General features: G+C 40.9%; 1 protein-coding gene across 3 annotated transcripts in view; it reads right to left on the bottom strand.

The window, feature by feature from the left end:
• LOC111834025 (protein sidekick-1-like) overlaps window positions 1-18093 on the bottom strand; it is a 369045-nt gene that overhangs the window by 348505 nt on the left and 2447 nt on the right. The window lies entirely within an intron of this gene.

Here is an 18093-nt window from a genome sequence, read left to right as displayed (position 1 = left end):
AACTTCAGGTTGTTCTACATCTATGATTAAACGATACCATGTGTGAAGCTGACAACCTATCCTTGTGTTCTTCAAACCCATCACTTTTTCCAGAAATAAAGGAGCAGTCTAACATGGTTAACTTTTAACTAACAGTTTTTCAAATCTAATACTTGTCCCTTCTATAATTTTTTTGACCAATCTCCAGAAGGGTAAAATGACTGTGGTAAACATCTATACTGTATGTGTGAATGGGGTCCAGGTAAGATCTAGGCTCTGCAGGATGCCTGGAACATGGGAGTTTACCATGGGAAACAAAGTAAAGAGAATGTGAAAAGGGCGTCGCTGCATGGCGGATATTCGTGACATTTGTGGATGACGCATCAGAGAGGCCGGTGTTAATCTGGAAACTGGACATGCACAGAGGCCTTCAGAAGCAGCCATGCCAAGGACGTTATAATCGCTCTGCCCCTGGTGGAGAAAACTTCACCATGGCCTTGTTGGTCCCCAGGCTATATTTGTTTCACAGCAGAAAAAAAGAGAAATACTATGATAAATTGCTTTTCTTCTTAAGTTAGATAAGCAGATATTCTTGGGGGGGGGGGCTGCACTTTGTAAATTAAATTTTTGTTGAATCCTCGGTTCATTTGCATTAAGTTACGAAAGGATAATTCTCACAAGGGCATTTGGGAATGAGTCCAAACAATTTGCAAAAAACAAATGCAAATGGTGTTGAATTGAAAGTAGCCATCTAACCATCATCAAATGCTATGCCCATATCCTGCTGTCATTCATTGGAAATAAAAGCCAAAATTAATTAGGCTATAGATCAGGGCAGGGTAAACTATGGCCTGCAGGACGGATCTGACCTGGCAATCAGTTTTAACTGGCCCTATAAGCAAAATCTTAATCAAACAATATGTATTTATTTTATTTGGTGGTATAGTGCTTACTATTTATAGATGGGTTGCAACAGTACTGCCCAATCACCTCATGCTGGTGGCCTCATGCCACCATCTTGGTGCACTGACAGTAGTAATGAAGTAAGATTAAGATTAACTCTAAATCTTGTGCATACAGCAGTGAATACGTCGAGCACAGACCAGCATATATACAGTGCAAACAAAGTGCAAAAGCAGCACAAGTATTGCAAGCAAACTAAAAAGTAAACAGCAAAAAACATCCTAAAAAAGGAGTATTGGAATATTAAGGTAATACCTATTTGAATAGTAATTAGAGATGGTATTTGCGCAGTGAAAAAGTACTCTGAGCAAACAATGCAAAGAGAAAACTGATATTACTGGAAATGACCCAGAAACACTGAAAGCAGCATGATTGTGAGCCACCCTCTGTCAGGTTATGAGGATATCGGTAATTATCTTTCTTCAAATATCATGGGTAATGTTGAAGCAAATGAAAAAAGACTTAAAGCCTGGAGGCCTGAATTTCTTTATTTCTTGCTGTGTACACGAACTGCAGATTGTGGACAAAATACACTGTCCAAAAACATTGAAGGAGCACTTTTTAATCAGAGTATAGCATCAAGTCAATTAAACTTCTGGGATATTGATCTGGTCAGTTAAGTAGCGGAGGGGGTTGTTAATCAGTTTCAGCTGCTTTGGGTTAATGAAATTGACAACAGGTGCACTAGAGGGGCAACAATGAGACGACCCTCAAAGCAGGAATGGTTTAACAGGTGGAGGCCACTGACATTTTCCCTCCTCACCTTTTCTGACTGTTTTTCCCACTAGTTTTGCATTTTGCTACGGTCTGTGTCACTACTGGTAGAACGAGGCAACACCTGGACCCTACAGAGGTTGCACAAGTAGTTCAACTCCTCCAGAATGGCACATCAATACGTGCCATTGCCAGAAGGTTTGCTTTGTCTCCCAGCACAGTCTCAAGGGCATGGAGGAGATTCTCTAGGAGAGCTGGACAAGGCCGCAGAAGGTCCTTAACCCATCAGCAGGACAGGCATCTGCTCCTTTGTGCAAGGAGGAACAGGATGAACACTGCCAGAGCCCTACAAAATGACCTCCAGCAGGCCACTGGTGTGAATGTCTCTGACCAAACAATCGAAACAGACTTCATGAGGGGTGCCTGAGGGCCTGAGGGCCTGAAGTCCTCTAGTGGGCCCTGTGCTCACTGCCCGGCACCGTGGAGCTCGACTGGCATTTGCCATAGAATACCAGAATTGGCAGGTCCGCCACTGACGCCCTGTGCTTTTCAGAGATGAGCCTGATGTGACGAAAGTATGCAGGCAGTTCCTGGAGGATGAAGGAATTGATACCATTGACTGGTCTCCACACTCGCCTGACCTAAATCCAGTAGAACACCTCTGGGACATTATGTTTCAGTCCATCTGAAGCCGCCAGGTTGCACCTCAGACTGGCCAGGAGCTCGGTGATGCCCTGGTCCAGATCTGGGAGGAGATCCCCCAGGACACCATCCTTGCCTCATTAGGAGCATGTCCTGACATTATCAGGCATGCCTACAAGCATGTGGGGGCCATACAAACTACTGAGTACGATTCTGAGTTGCTGCAATGAAATTTCGGCAAAATGGACCAGCCTACCGCATCATTTTTTCACTTTGATTTTCGGAGTGTCTTTGAATTCAGCCCTCTGTAGGTTGATAATTTTCATTTCCATCAATCGATGTGGCATCCTTTCATTCCTAACACATTACCCAGTCCATATCAGTATAGATATCCAGCATTTTTTTCCCATTGAGATCTGATGTGTTTTCAGTGTTCCTTAAATTTTTTTGAGTAGTGTGTTTCTGTGTATACACAAGTACAAGTATAAATCTCAGGCTTATTATTCATAATTTATACACTGTTCATCGTAATCTTCATCATGTAATTGTAATGTTAAGCAATGACGCAGCTCTATGCTGCAGTGTTAATGTTACGATGCTGTGCCAGTTATTATTACAACAAATCTGATTTGATCACACTTACACTATATGGACAAAAGTCTTGGGACACCTGGCCATTACACATATAGAAAAATAATGACATCTCATCCTAAATCCATGGGCATGAATATGGAGTTAGTCCCTCCCTTTGCAGCTATAGCAGCTGCCACTCTTCTATAAACAAGCTTATCTGTGGGAATTTTTGCCCAATCATCCACAAGAGCATTTTTGAGGCACTGATGTTGGACGTGAAGGCCTGGCTTGCAATTTCTGTTCTAGTTCATCCCAAAAGTATTTGAAGGGGTTGAGGTCAGGGCTCTGTGCAGGCCAGTCAAGTTCCTCTTATACCAAACTCACTCAACCATGTCTTTACGGACCTTGATTTGTGCACTGGGGCACAATCATGGTAGAACAGAAGAGGGCCTTCCCAATACTGTTTCCGTAAGATTGGAAGCATGGAATAGTCCAAAATGTCTTGGTTCCCTTGGCTTAAGAATACCCTTCACTGGATCTAAGGGGCCTAGCCCATCCCCTGAAAAACAACCCCATACCAATATCCCTCCTCTATTAAACTTTACAGTTGGCACAATGCAGTCAGGCAGGTAATGTTCTCCTGGCATCCGCCAAACCCAGATTCATCCACCAGTCTGCCAGACAGAGAAGCAAGATTCATCACTCCGCAACATGTTACAACTGCTCAAGGTTACAGCACTCCATCCAACGTTTGGTTTTGTGCTTGGTGATGTGAGGCTTGCATGCAGCTGCTTGGCCATGGAAGCCCATTTCATTAAGCTGCTGGTACACAGTTTTTGTGCCGGGATTAATGCCAGAGGAAGTTTGGAACTCTGCAGTTACTGAGTCAACAGAGCGTAGGCAACTTTTACGCACTATGCACCTCAGCACTCAGCGACCCCGCTCTGTTACGTTTATGTGCTCTGTCAGGTCGTGACTGATTTTTTGTTGTTCCTAAACGTTTTCACCTTGCAATAATACCACTAACAGTTAACCATGGAATATCTAGCAGGGAAGAAATTTCAGAAACTGACGTATTGCAAAGGTGGCATCCTATAACACTACCATGCTTGAATTCATTGAACTCTTCAGAACGACTCATTTTCTCATAAATGTTTGTAAACCTGACTGCATGTCTAGGTGTTTGATTTTATACACCTGTGGCAATGGGTCTGAATGAAACAGCTGAATTTAGTGACTGAGAAGTGTGTCCCAATACTTTTGTCCATATAATGTGTTAATGCATCTTAAAGGTAAAATTCATGATTGTTTTATTTTGTCCCTTGATGTGCGGCTTTCATTTAGCTTAATGGACTACCTGAGTTGTCATTTCTTTTTGTATTCCTCTCTTATGCTGCATTCCATTTTAACTCAAAAGTCGGAATTTCCAAGTACCTAGTGGGAATTTTCAGCTGGAACGCCCCTAAAGTTAGAATTCGAATCAGATAGTTGGAGGAACCTTGGCAACTCCAGCCTCAGAATCACGATGGCTGTGCCCTTCATCAACAGAAGTGGAAGCTGTAGTTATATACTGTTTAATCGCACTTGTGCCTTATTTGTGGTTCATTACAATTGCTTGTACACACAGTACCGTCCAACTGTTATCTGAGGACATGTTGCTATGGTGTTTGTATGTGCAAAATACTGTGTAATGTGTTGTTATCAACTGATATTGCTAGCAATGCCTAACAATGACCCTGGCTAGAACTGCGGCTTTCACCGGGAAGCAAAATTTCTTGCATAGCCAGACAACTTGTTGGATTTAAGATGAATGAAGATGAAGGTAATTTAAACTGGGGTACCTAAAATTCGACTTAGTTATTCAGCTAAGCAAGAAATCCTGCTGTTTGAAACAGGTCCCTGGTATTGCTAAATGGCTTTCCGACTTCTTGTACTGGAATGCATATAACTTGAGTGTGATGTCATTCCCAGCTTCGACTTCCATCCTCTGAGGTAAGTGGAATGCAGAATTTCTGCCTTTGATGCTGTCAGATTGTTCACACTGCGGTGTCCCATATGTTCTCATATGTATGGATAAGAATGGCCTTTAGGATATGCTTCCATGTCATATTTTTCAAACAAAACAATTTTATGTCATCATGCAGCTTACCACTCATAAATTATGTGGCACAAGTCACCACAATCATAAATTTATGCTAGGCTGGCTGGCATTTAAAAATATGCCCCACCCCTACTATAAGTATTACCACTCAGAGCCCAAGCAAAAGGCACAGAGCAATGTGTGGGGCCAGTCCCTACCTAAGCTACCCTTTGAGGCGTAATTCTGTTCTTAAGATGAACAAGTCATTCCCCAGGTCATCGGCTACCTGATACTCACCCATATCCCCCCCCCCTGCTGCACCACGGAGAAGCCAGACAACTTCTACTGCCTGACTGCGGGCTGGGGTTTAACAGAAACACTATCTAAGCAAACAAGCTGAACGGTTGAAGTTATGCAATGCAAGACCCCCTGGAGGAAAGATGCCCCCCCAGAGAAATGAGAAATCAGGGGGCATCACTCCATGTATTTCTTTTTCAAAGCTCAGTTTCCATCATGTGCTCCCACCACATGGAGAAAACCACCACCTTCTGATGCAACCTGCAAAATTAATAAAGATGCAAATGGCTTTACCTCAATCGCAGGTCACTAAGATGGCTGCACAACCTAATCTTTCAATGATTTCCAATCACCTTTAAATAACTATTTATATTCATTGCCACTGAAAAACCCAACCTCAGGTTTGCTGGGTTCAGACATGCAATGAAATACTGTCCCTTATGGAATCGGGTCCCCTCTTGGTTGAGGGTTCTAGGATGACAGAATAAAATGGTGAAATACATACAGGTAAGTAATAACAGACCAGCTTAAGTTACCCAGCATTTAAACAAGTTCAAACCGGGGTGAGACCTAACAAGCTTTAGCACACTTGTTACTCAGAAAGTGTATGGGAATCCATACCGGGCACATTCGCATGTAAATATGACTGTATAACTGAATCGGGGCCATGCTTTGCTCTGAACGGGTCCCAGCAAGAGCCAATCCCTTTGAAGTCATGCATCTGCATATTCAGCTCACAGTCGACCCGAGTAAACAGCTGCCTCATGGTTCTGACTCACGGTGCTTCATCATCAATTATGAAGTTTGGGTCATAGGCACCTCATGCAGGAATTCTGTCAAAAAGTCCAGGTCAGATCATCCTGATCACTGATGGAGTACAGAGATGCCAGGTCATCTCAACTAGGAGCAAAGTGAGGACTGTAATGACACTGATCTGGCAACAGATGAAATATCGAACGGCAGGACAATATAGCTACTGTAAGATGGAGTGTTTGTGTCTGTCCTGATAACATCAGCACTCGCTCACCTCTGCCTGGTACAGCTCGCTTTGAGTTTGGCCGTTATAAAAAGAGCTCATAATTAGTGAACAGGTTTCAGTGATTCATTCTATAGCAGTTAAAAAGATATTAGATATTAAGTTAGCCCCTAAAAGGAAAACAGCTTGATGCCATAAAGTCACAAGAGCAGCATTATATCCAGATCATTAAACATATATTAAATAAAAGTTTCAGATCAGCTACCTTCTTTAAGGGCAGCTGACATTTACATATATTCATAAAGAAGGAAAACTGCAAATTTGAAGGGGATATACTCACTGTTTCCTAATGTCAAGATATTCCCATCTGACTGTTTGTAAAAATATGAAAGGTACCCAGTTCTTTTGTTCACAGAATAACTGGATTATACCATATGGCACAGCTGGGGCATGCCTTCACATCAATAACATCTTCCGGATGAACTGTGAGGAGGACTTAGGGCAAGGCCAAGAGGGTCTCCTTCAAAAGCAGAGCTCACTAACAACTTAAAGGAGAGACAGGAGCATAATACCAGCAGCTTTCTTCTGCAGATCATTACTAATCTATAATACGCTGAGACAGACTGAAAGGCCACAATCAAGTCAACTTTCTACTATTCTGTATCCATAAATATAATTGCATATAAAATATATGGTGTCCAAAGTAACATTTTCCCCCCACTGGCCTCTTGTATGCTTTTACTGGCCCATGAAAAAAAAAGCTTTTTCATAAAATTTAATTTATTAATCATTTATTTATTTATATATATATATATATATATATATATATATATATATATATATATATAAAAATTGTAATATATATATATATATATACACACACTGTATATACACACACACACACACACACACATACAAAAATTCATCTAAACAACAAAACAGTGAAAACACTATCATTTTCTTCTTAGAATGTTAATTTTTGGTTTTATACCTATGAATACATTTGGTGAGGACTGCGGACCCTTTGCTGCAAGCTCCTTCTGCCTCCTTGAGCTGCCTCTTTGGTGAGTTTGTCATTTAAAGAATACTGCAATTTTGTATCTGGACTGTCTACCTTGTGCAGACAAAAAGAGGTCATTGGTTCACTAGGGTGCTCGACTGAGGATTCCAAAGCCGGAATGTAAAGAATGTTGGTCACACTTTACTTGAGGGGGCACAAATAATGTAGTCGCACACTATTACTTAACGTATTAATTAACCAGAACCTAAGTGTTAGTTACCTACTGATCCTATATTCGTTCATCATTAATAAATCATAACGGTTCATGGATTTCATGCAGTTACTATATTTGTTCATAATTTATATTTGAGTAATAACTGAGTTACTAAGTTACTAGTACCCCCTCTAGTAAAGTTTTAGCAAAATGTTTTCTTTGCTTGGCCCTACAGTTAAAAGCAAGCAAAGGAAACACTTTCCTAAATCCAACTATAAAACATGTCATGTAAATTTGGGTTACTGAAGGAATCGATTTAAATGAATTCAAATAAATTTTTACCTTCATCTGGTTATTCTGTGCGTGTAAATGAAGCACAGGTGTAAGCAGCACTTCCAAGTGGCAAAGCAGATTTGAGGTAAATGGCTACCATCAGCAGGGCAGTGCAATATATTCGACATCCAGCAGTAATGCTGAGTACCAAGCATGACCACGACAGCTAAAACTGCTCTCATCTTCTGCAGTCTGAACTTAAGCATCAGATATCAGATAACATGTGTTATTATGGATAATAAGAAATGCAGTCAAGCACCATAAAGCACCAATAACCATGGGGCATATGGTCTTGTAAATACTTCCATATTTTTGTATTCACACTAATCCATAATACACTAAACAACTTTAAACAGTCTAGTAAATTAGCTAGCTAACTAGTGTACCTACAATTAAGGCAGATGGCTACTGTAGCATAGCCGAGGCTACATAATGACGCTTGGTTGCTATCTGACTGGCTGATTGACGTGATATGACATATTCGTGTTTTGTGCCTACTGTCTTTTATGAGTTAAATTACACTAACACATATTAGCTAATTGAGTAACATACCTTTGACGTGCTACGTCATGACTGCGATTAGCGGAAGGACAATCATTGGCTGGATTGGGCCAATGGCTGGCAAATCAACATACCCGGCATTATTAATGCTGAACCCTGAATATACAGGACTGTCACAGAAAATTAGAATATTGTGATAAAGTTCTTTATTGTCCGTAATGCAATTAAAAAAACAAAAATGTCATACATTCTGGATTCATTACACATCAACTGAAATATTGCAAGCCTTTTATTGTTTTAATAGTGCTGATTATGCCATACAGCTTAGGAAAACTCAAAAATCCTATGTCAAAAAATTAGAATATCATGAAAAACTATACTAGCAGGCTATTTAACTAATCACTTGAATCGTCTAATTAACTCGAAACACCTGCAAGGGTTTCCCTGAGCCTTTAAAAACAGTCAGCTTGGTTCAGTAAACTAAATCACAAGTATGGGGAAGACTGCTGACCTGACTGCTGTCCAGAGGACCATCATTGACACTCTCCATCAGGAGGGTAAGACACAAAAAGAAATCTCCAAAAGAGCAGGCTGTTCACAGAGTGCAGTTTCAAAGCACATTCACAAAAAGTCTGTTGGAAGGAAGAAATGTGGCAGGAAACGCTGCACAACCAAGAGAGAGGACCGCAGACTTAACAGCATTGTGAAGAAGAGCCGCTTCCAGAATTTGGGTGAGCTTCAAAGACAGTGGACTGAAGCCGGAGTTCAGGTATCAAAAGCCACTGTTCACAGACGTGTCCGGGAAATGGGCTACAATAGCCGTATTCCCATGGTCAAGCCACTCCTGAACTCAAGACAACGGAAGAAGCGTCTGACCTGGGCTATGGAAAAGAAGCACTGGACAGTTGCAGAGTGGTCCAGAGTCCTGTTTTCAGATGAAAGCAAGTTTTGTATTTCATTTGGAAGTCAAGGCGCTAGAGTCTGGAGGAAGGCTGGAGAGGAGCAAAATCCAAGTTGCTTGAAATCCAGTGTGAAGTTCCCACAGTCAGCAATGGTTTGGGGAGCTGTGTCAGCTGCTGGTGTTGGTCCGTTGTGTTTCATCAAGTCCAGAGTCAATGCAGCTGTGTACCAAGAGATTTTGGAGCACTACATGCTTCCATCTGTTGAACAGCTCTATGGAGATAATGATTTCATTTTCCAGCATGATCTGGCACCTGCCCACAGTGCCAAAACCACCAGTAACTGGTGTATTGACCATGGCATCACTGTCCTCGATTGGCCTGCCAACTCCCCTGACCTGAACCCTATAGAGAATTTGTGGGGTATTGTGAAGAGGAAGCTGAAACACACCAGACCCAATAATGCAGTTGAGCTAAAGGCCGCTATTGAAGCATCCTGGGCATCCATAACACATCAGCAATGCCACAGGTTGATTGCCTCCATGCCACGCCGAATTGATGCAGTAATCCGTGCAAAAGGATTCCCAACCAAGTACTGAGTGCATTAATTGACATTTTCAAATGTTTGATTTTGTTTTGCTGTTACAAATCTTATTTTTTTACTTGGACTGAGGAAATATTCTAATTTTCTGAGATGGGATTTTTGAGTTTTCCTAAGCTGTATGGCATAATCAGCACTATTAAAACAATAAAAGGCTTGCAATATTTCAGTTGATGTGTAATGAATCCAGAATGTATGACATTTTTGTTTTTTTAATTGCATTACAGACAATAAAGAACTTTATCACAATATTCTAATTTTCTGTGACAGTCCTGTATATAATACCAGACATGAGCTGGCAAAGTCTCAGCCCCATACAGGAAAAAAAAATTAGACGAAATCCTACTGTCAAAATAAAAATTTATTTATTTATTTTACGATGATTATTTTACACTTGATATGTTTGTTAGATGGGAGGGATACACTGCGTTTCATAGGTGAATTCGTAAGTAATTTGTTCAGCATTCAGGATTCATGCAGTAGAAAAAAGGAATATTTTATCAGCAGCTATCAGAACAAAAATGTATATAGATATATAGAAATCAGTTTCTTAACATTATTTCAGTACATTTCTGAAATATAATGTGAATCTGCTCTGAAAATTCAAACAAAATAAATATTCTTAAGAACATGATGGTCTTTCTGCATTATTAAAAAGTATTTTACGAATTGTCAGGTTTTCTCAAATTAGCAGTGTATGTACACCCGCCACAACATTAAAACCACTGAGAGGTGAAGTGAATAACATTTATTATCTCATTAAAATGGCACCTGTCGTGGATGCCATTATATATTAGGCAAGTAAACAGTCAGTTCTTGAAATTGATGTGTTGCACAAAGGAAAAATGGGCAAGCATGTCTTCAAACCTTCAGGTCTTTTGGGTTGCTCCCGGCTTGCAGTGGTCAGTACCTACAAAAAGTGGTCCAAGGAAGGCAAACTGGTAAACTGGTGATGGGGTCAAGAGCGTCCAAGGCTCATTGATGCACGTGGGGAGTAAAGGCTAGCCTGTCTGGTCCGGCCCTACAGGAGAGCTTCTGTAGCACAAATTGCTGAAAAAGTTCATGCTGGCTGTGATAGAAAGCTGTCAGAACAGACAGTGCATCACAGCTTGCTGTGTATGGGGCTGCGTAGCCACAGACCGGTCAGGGCACCCATGTTGACCCCTGTTCACCGTGGAAAGTGCCTACACATGAGCGGCAGAACTGGACTGTGGAGCAATGGAAGAAGGTGGCCTGATCTGATGAGTCACATTTTCTTTTACATCATGTGGACAGCCGGGTGCATGTATGTCATTTACCTGGGGAAGAGATGGCACCTGGATGCACTATGGAAAGGCGGTAAGTTGGCAGAGGCAGTGTTATGCTCTGGGCAATGTTCTGCTGGGAAACCTTGGGTCCTGCCATTCACGTGGATGTAAATTTGACACGTACCACCTACCTAAACATTGCTGCAGACCAAGTACACCTCTTCATGGCAATGGTATTCCCCAATGGCAATGGCCTCTTTCAGCAGGGTAATGCACCCTGCCAAACTGCAAAAATTGTTCAGGACTGAACAGATAATTCAAGGTGTTGACTAGGCCTCCAAATTCCTCAGATTTCAATCTGTAGGATGTACTGGACAAACAGGTCCAATCCATAGAGGCCCCACCTCGCAACTTACAGGAGGTGAAGGATCTGCTGCTAACGTCTTGGTGCCAGATACCACAGGACACTTTCAGAGGTCTCGTGGAGTCCATGCCTCAACAGGTCAGAGCTGTTTTGGCAGCACGACAATATTAGGCAGGTGGTTTTAACGTTACAGCTGATCGATGTATGTAATTGCTAACTTACGACTAATTACTTTAATTTTAGAAAGGGTTTGAGAGCTGGTGCGATTTGAGCACAGAACCCCTTCACCTGAAAATGTGTCTGCCTATCCAATCTGTGCACACGCTCGGCAATTCATCTACAAAAGTCAGCCTGCCCCAGCTCCATCAAATACCATCCTGCAGCTACATGAGCTCGCTTCCGCACTTCATTTTCTCCTAATAACTAGTTGCTGTCTAAATCCATTTCTAGCTCTGCTGTTTGAGCACCAGGACAGCACGTCTCCAGCATATCTACTGTTCATCACCCAACTCCCTCTGATCCTTCACACCAGGCTGTGTGTTTGCTTCTTTCCTGCTCATTTTAGCCTCTGCAAGACTCTAGAATCTGAACACTTCAGTAAGCAACTCTCATAATACTCTACAATCTCTTTTTCTCTCTATGTTCTGCCCTAAATATTTATTTTAAGGCTGGGACTAGGATGCTTACAGAAAGTTGACCTAGTATTTCTATCAGGTAAAGAACAGTATTATTTCCCTGGATGCTAGTATCGTAATTTATGTTATAATACTTTAGTATGGTTCCAGTATTATTTTACTTTTATTTTATATGCTATTTTCTTCTTCCTCTCACATAAAAGAGAGAAATACCACTCACAAATAAGGTACAACATAATACAAAGTGAAACTGTACAAGTTAATATAATTAATTACTTACTGTTCTTCTCAATTGTTACCGAGGATATCATGGGGAATTTTTCTGTACCAGCATCATAGTATAAATTCGGCAGTTGAATGACACATGAATGCATATAATAAAAATTGGAATTACGCTATAATGTGGAACCACCCCAGCAGGGCACAGTGACCCCAGCCAAACCTCTGGTTCTGCAAACTTCATTCACTTTGAAAATCTTTCCTCATTTGCAAATGAATAATACAGAAGTAACTCTTCACTCAAATGATTCTCATACTCCCCTGCTTCTGCAACAAAATGGATGATGCTGATCACTGAAAGGCAGATACTCCCAACAGAACAGGAGATTAAACAATCCCCGTCTTAAGTGTTTATAACAAGGGATTTCAAAGCTGAAACCCAAAGCCAAATCCTCTTTATATGTTAATGAAATTTCAAACCACACTCTGCAACCAGGTTCTCTCGAATACTCTATGTTAATGGTCATTAATAATAGGATTACGTAACAACAGAAGGCCAACAACATGTTTCCCTATCACACATTTACCAGATTCAAAAATAACAGATACCATTTCCCTGCAAAATGCCATGTGTATGCCTAAAAATGCACATGCAACAGAACTCTCTCACCTCACAGTTTCCTGCTTGTTAGTGGTAACTTTCAAAATTTGTTTCTGGTAACTTTTTATCTAGATCTTCATCTGTCAGTTCATAACTACAGGAAACCTTAGGTGCAGAACAAATAAATCCATATCAGTGCACTAAAAATTCATTAGATTTGAAGAATTTATACCCTCTAAAATAACAATGTGACTGTGCAACAATGTTATAGTAGTGTGAGAACTACACAGGTCTGTCTCACAAGATCACAATCTACAACTCTGGTTGGATCTGTATATCAGATAATCAAAAAGAGATTAGGTCACCAGTTTTTAAACAATATAAACAGAAACAGCAAAGATCCCTCTGTAAATGTGGACAGATCAAATGAACGCAGTATTGTATACAAACCCTGGATATTTATAGAAATTCAAAAGCCCTCAAAAATATACAAGTACAACCATGTGACAGTTTGGTTTGAGGGCATCTTAAGCTTGCTTATTTTAATATAGCCTGCCCCTTTTGGTAGTGCATTACTACAAATGCATTTTTAATGCAATTCCAATTCACCATGGAAGGTTTAACGGAGCAAATATTCCCTGTATTTTGCAGGCAGCAAACTTATCAAAGCTAACACATAACTCAATATAAAACTGAGAGCCACCACACATTAGCAAACACAGATATGATGGTGTAAACAAACAGTGCCACAATGTCGTTAATCTGTCGTTTGGGGAGAGCAGTCCAGAATCAAACAGATTTTAATCAAAACAAACTTTTCCTTTTTAATTAAGAACTTCAAAAGACACCTAAAAATGAAAAGGAAGGGGGTAAAAAGCTGGCAGGTGGCCCTCATTTTGCTGGTGACCATACGCCTTCCTTTAACGAGCACTGGCATAGGATTAAATCCAATGTTGTGGACAAACATTCCCGAAGGGAGAGGGTCACAGAGCTTCTCCCAGGAGCCTCCAAAAGCAGCAGGATCTGGGCCGTCAATGGTGGGGCGGGGGGGCTCTCAGATGCCTTCAACAAAAAGCACTTCTGAGCAAAGGCTCACCGTCTGCTTCCTTCTGCACAGATGGCATTACTGCGTGGCACGGGTTGTGCCCAGACACAAAGGAATACCACGGTACTCCTGAACACAGCTTGGCAACGGGGTCAACACAAAGATCCGTTCTTAGTGCATAGGGTAATTCAAACACAACAGATGATCGCGATCTAGAAACCATCATCTTAATTATCTATAGTCTTATTAGACATTACGGTATAACTTGTATGAAGATCTTTTCCCTCCTAGGTCAGGGCTCTTCAAATCTGGACCTCGATTCCAAATCCAGGCCTCGTTTTCAGTTCTCCCAGGTAGTTAGTTTAATAATTACTGATTCTGATTGGTCAGAGGCTTCACACCTGGCTAACAGGTAAAGGAAGGCTGGAAAACCAGCAGGGCTCGGACCTTGAGGACCATGACTTGAACAGTCCAGCTCCAGGTCATTCTTTAGATGCCTCATTTTGGAAGCACAGATTTCCATGTTTTCCTCATTAGCAGCTGAGGTGTTGGGTGATCACCTCTAATACAATCAAATAATGATTGTAAAACAAGGATAATGACGGGGAAGATTTGAAAACATTCGCATAAAGGCCATGGTGACCAGCAACAGTGTTAAGGGGCCAAACTAAAAATCTGCTGAAATGGAGAGCTTGTGTTTTCTTGTGCTTCTCTTGTACAGAAAAGGATAACTTTTGATTTTGGAACATCACTCTGAAAGATTAATTTCCAGTGTCCTGTGGAAGAGACCAAATCCAGCCAACAGCAGAACCCCACTCTGTATCATAAAGCATATACACTCAAGAAATCAGGATCTCACTAAGAACAATGCTTAAAACTTTCAAGGGGACAATGCACGCCCCCTGAAATGAGACACCCAGGCAAAAAGGTGTGGAGGAGCAACTGAAATTATGGGAAATCACACTATCCTGTGTTCAGCTGGGCATTAGTTTATCAACAGATCAAATTTTTCAAATATACAGCTGTAATTAAATTTAAAGAAGCAGTTACTTGATTTTGACTATAGGACGTATCATATTCTGATTAACATTTAACTGTATTTTTACACGCGCAGTCCTGATATCTAGTTCTGAAAAGCCCCTTTCAGTAAAACATATTATAGTCTTTGCATCTAAATATGGACAGAAGGGAGATGGAGCGAAGCCAAATATTTCCTGTCAGGTGATGTGTTTATTTAACGAGTAAAAAAAGAAAAAAAAAGTGAAGTCTAAACCTATATATGTAGTTGGTATCTGTGCCAGAAACATCTTAGGGAGACCAGCCTATTATTTTAAATAGTTTTGTGTTTTAATCCCAACTCCTGCAGTGAAACCAGGCAATTAGCTTCCCATTAGTTGATGGGAGGTAAGTAACTGTCCTGAGTTGATGGTCAAGTCGATTTGACCCCTTAGGGCTATTGGACAGGTGGAACAGAAGGGGCTGCCTGCCACATCTTTTCTGGTATCCTTAGAGGGTCAGAAATACCCCATCCAGTAGTATTCCTGTCATTTCCAGTAAATCAAGATCCACAAAACAAAGTTTTCATTCATCCACCGCACAGAGCAGTATATGAAATGCAGTGTAAGCAGTTAAGGGCACCATCAAGAAGGAGCTTAACCTTAAGGGGGACATTTAGGGTTTCCGTAAATAGAGACATCAGCGTATGAGCTTCTACCATATTACAGAAAACCGGGCCTCAAATCAATAATATTTACCTTTCATAACCACCTCTGAAATTCCTTTCTTTGAAACAAAAAAGAAGAGAAACATTGCCTAGACATCCAGCGACAGCACTTTGCATGTACAAATCATCCACACTATTTGTTCAGATTCTCAAAAAAATAAAGTTAGACTTGAACTGTACTGAAGGAGCTGAACAGCATGTCCAGGTTCTTGGATGGAACAAGCAGGAAAAAGCTGCAAATCACTGGTCGGATGGGAGAACAAGTTTAGATAACTATCCTTCTATTGGGCAAAGAGCACGGGTCTTTTAGGTAAGCTCTGGACCGGCAAACATCTAGATCAGTGGTTCTCAAACCTGGAGCTGGGAGGGAGCAAAAACATCTGTCTTGTGGTCTCAGAGGACTGGGTTGCGAAACACTGGTCTGAATAATGTCCTTTGAAGGTCAATTGATTTACACTTTAAATAAATGATAGTTTACATGAGCATTTTCATTTCTTTTATTTAAAAAAAATAATTCACAAGTTTGGCCAGATTTATAGAGCTCCAATGTTACATTCCAGTAAGAAAGCAAAAGCTATGCAAAAGCATAATAGAGCCCGCTAATCAAGGAAGGAACTGAGAAAGAAGGTTACCTGGGAGGGACAGCAAACACTGGCACCTGCCAGAAGAACAACACATCATCGACTCCTGAAATGGCGGCGTCCCCGGCAGCTGCCCCCCCCCCACAGACACGGGGTAACGGGGAGCTTGCCTAGTGTGAGCCCGCATTCGTCACCTTTATTAAAGGATATGCAACATGCAGAACAGAGTACAAGGCACATTTGGATGCTTCCCGGGTTGCCAAATAATATTCTGCGGCAGCTTTGAAGTTGAGGGCCTGTGGCTCTGGTTTGAAAGGAGGGGCCCTTATCTTTAAAGAATAAAGGAAAAGCATCATCATGCATACAGGTTTCAAGTGTAGTTCTGCCTCATCTAAGTACTCAATTTAAGTACTCACCAAGTAGCTTATTAAGGAATGACAGTGACCTCATCAAAGTACTCACCCAGTAGCCTATTAAGGGATGACAGTGACTATGCTCCTCTTCAGAATACAATGCACAAATAAATAGGTATTCAAATGCAATATCAACACCCTTCCCCTACAGGCAAACCTCCATCTGATACAGCCAAAGCCGGACGTTCAGACATTTGAATTAATTTGCATCTCACTGCATATCCATCTACATCACACACCTGACATTCAGAGAGATGACTCCCGCAACAAATGGGAGAATCACAGCCCTGCTGTTTGCAAACATAACCTAATTTTCCACAACCACTTATCCAGTACAGGGTTAGCCTGGTCCAGGAAAGACAGGCGGCGGCAGGCAGGAAAGCCATGGATGATCATGCCAACGCTCCCTCCAGAGTACAGCGTAAGGAGTGTTGAGCCATCAATACTGAGTACATGGTACAAATGTTCATCAGCTATCAAGCAACTGGTACCTAAGCTAACAGCTCGTTAACAGCCAAACTCATATATTACAGTGTATTACAAGATTTGTTCTAAGTACACAGGCAGTAAGTATACTACAGCTTGAAGGACAAAAGCTCATCATTCATTCATGGAAAGTTGTACAGATTGAACTATTATTCAAAAGTCAGTTTTACAACCATGGACGCCGATTAGATTTAATATTAGCAAGTTAAATGCAACATAGGCGCGACTCAATCATGTTTAAGTGAAAAATTATTTTTTTTCAAACTCATAATGGGATGAGCGGGGTTAAATATCTTAACGTGTCTATTAGTTAATACTCTAAAATACTGTGCATCACCCACAACTAGCGGACCATATATGTGGACCGGTATAAACTCTTTTAATGACTCATACTGCAAAAAAGTCCGAATCCATTTGCAGCAGACAGACCGACTCGCAGTAAAGGGTCCACAAGGTGGCACACTTTAAAATAAACCCCAAATAACACTAATACTGCATGATATTCTCAGTAATCCAGAAATGCCCAGTTAATCTTGAGGTTTTTGTGACAGCCAGCCCCGAGTCTAACACAAACACTTTAATTTTGTTGCCTCACCATGCGGAGTAGCTCCCAAAAAGGGAAATAAGTAAATAAAACCCCAACCCTTGTTTGCCTGCAACACTATTGATTTCTATCATGAGATCCCAAAACATCTATAAGCCACAATGAAAAGTGATGTGATGCATATTTGTTAAGATTAAACAGATATTTGTCAAACTACAATTATATCCAGTTATGTTGGCATTTTAATGACATGTGTATTTAACAATAAGCTCACTCACTCAGAACTGAAGGAGCGGTTTGAACAATAAACCCTATCACTGTCCTCCGCTAGAATTTTCATGCTCATATTAAAGCGAAATTTCTGATTTATTCCTGTCACAATAAATATGGAAGTAAAAGCAAAGCCATCCCCTTCGAATGAGGAAGTTGGCAGACTCGAAGCAGAAATACGAGACAAAAAAAA

Source organism: Paramormyrops kingsleyae, chromosome 22, assembly GCF_048594095.1.
Source record: "Paramormyrops kingsleyae isolate MSU_618 chromosome 22, PKINGS_0.4, whole genome shotgun sequence".
In the NCBI taxonomy this organism is placed as follows: Eukaryota; Metazoa; Chordata; class Actinopteri; order Osteoglossiformes; family Mormyridae; genus Paramormyrops; species Paramormyrops kingsleyae.
Note: the sequence above shows the minus strand (reverse complement) of the source record. Positions and strands in the feature narration are given on the sequence as shown.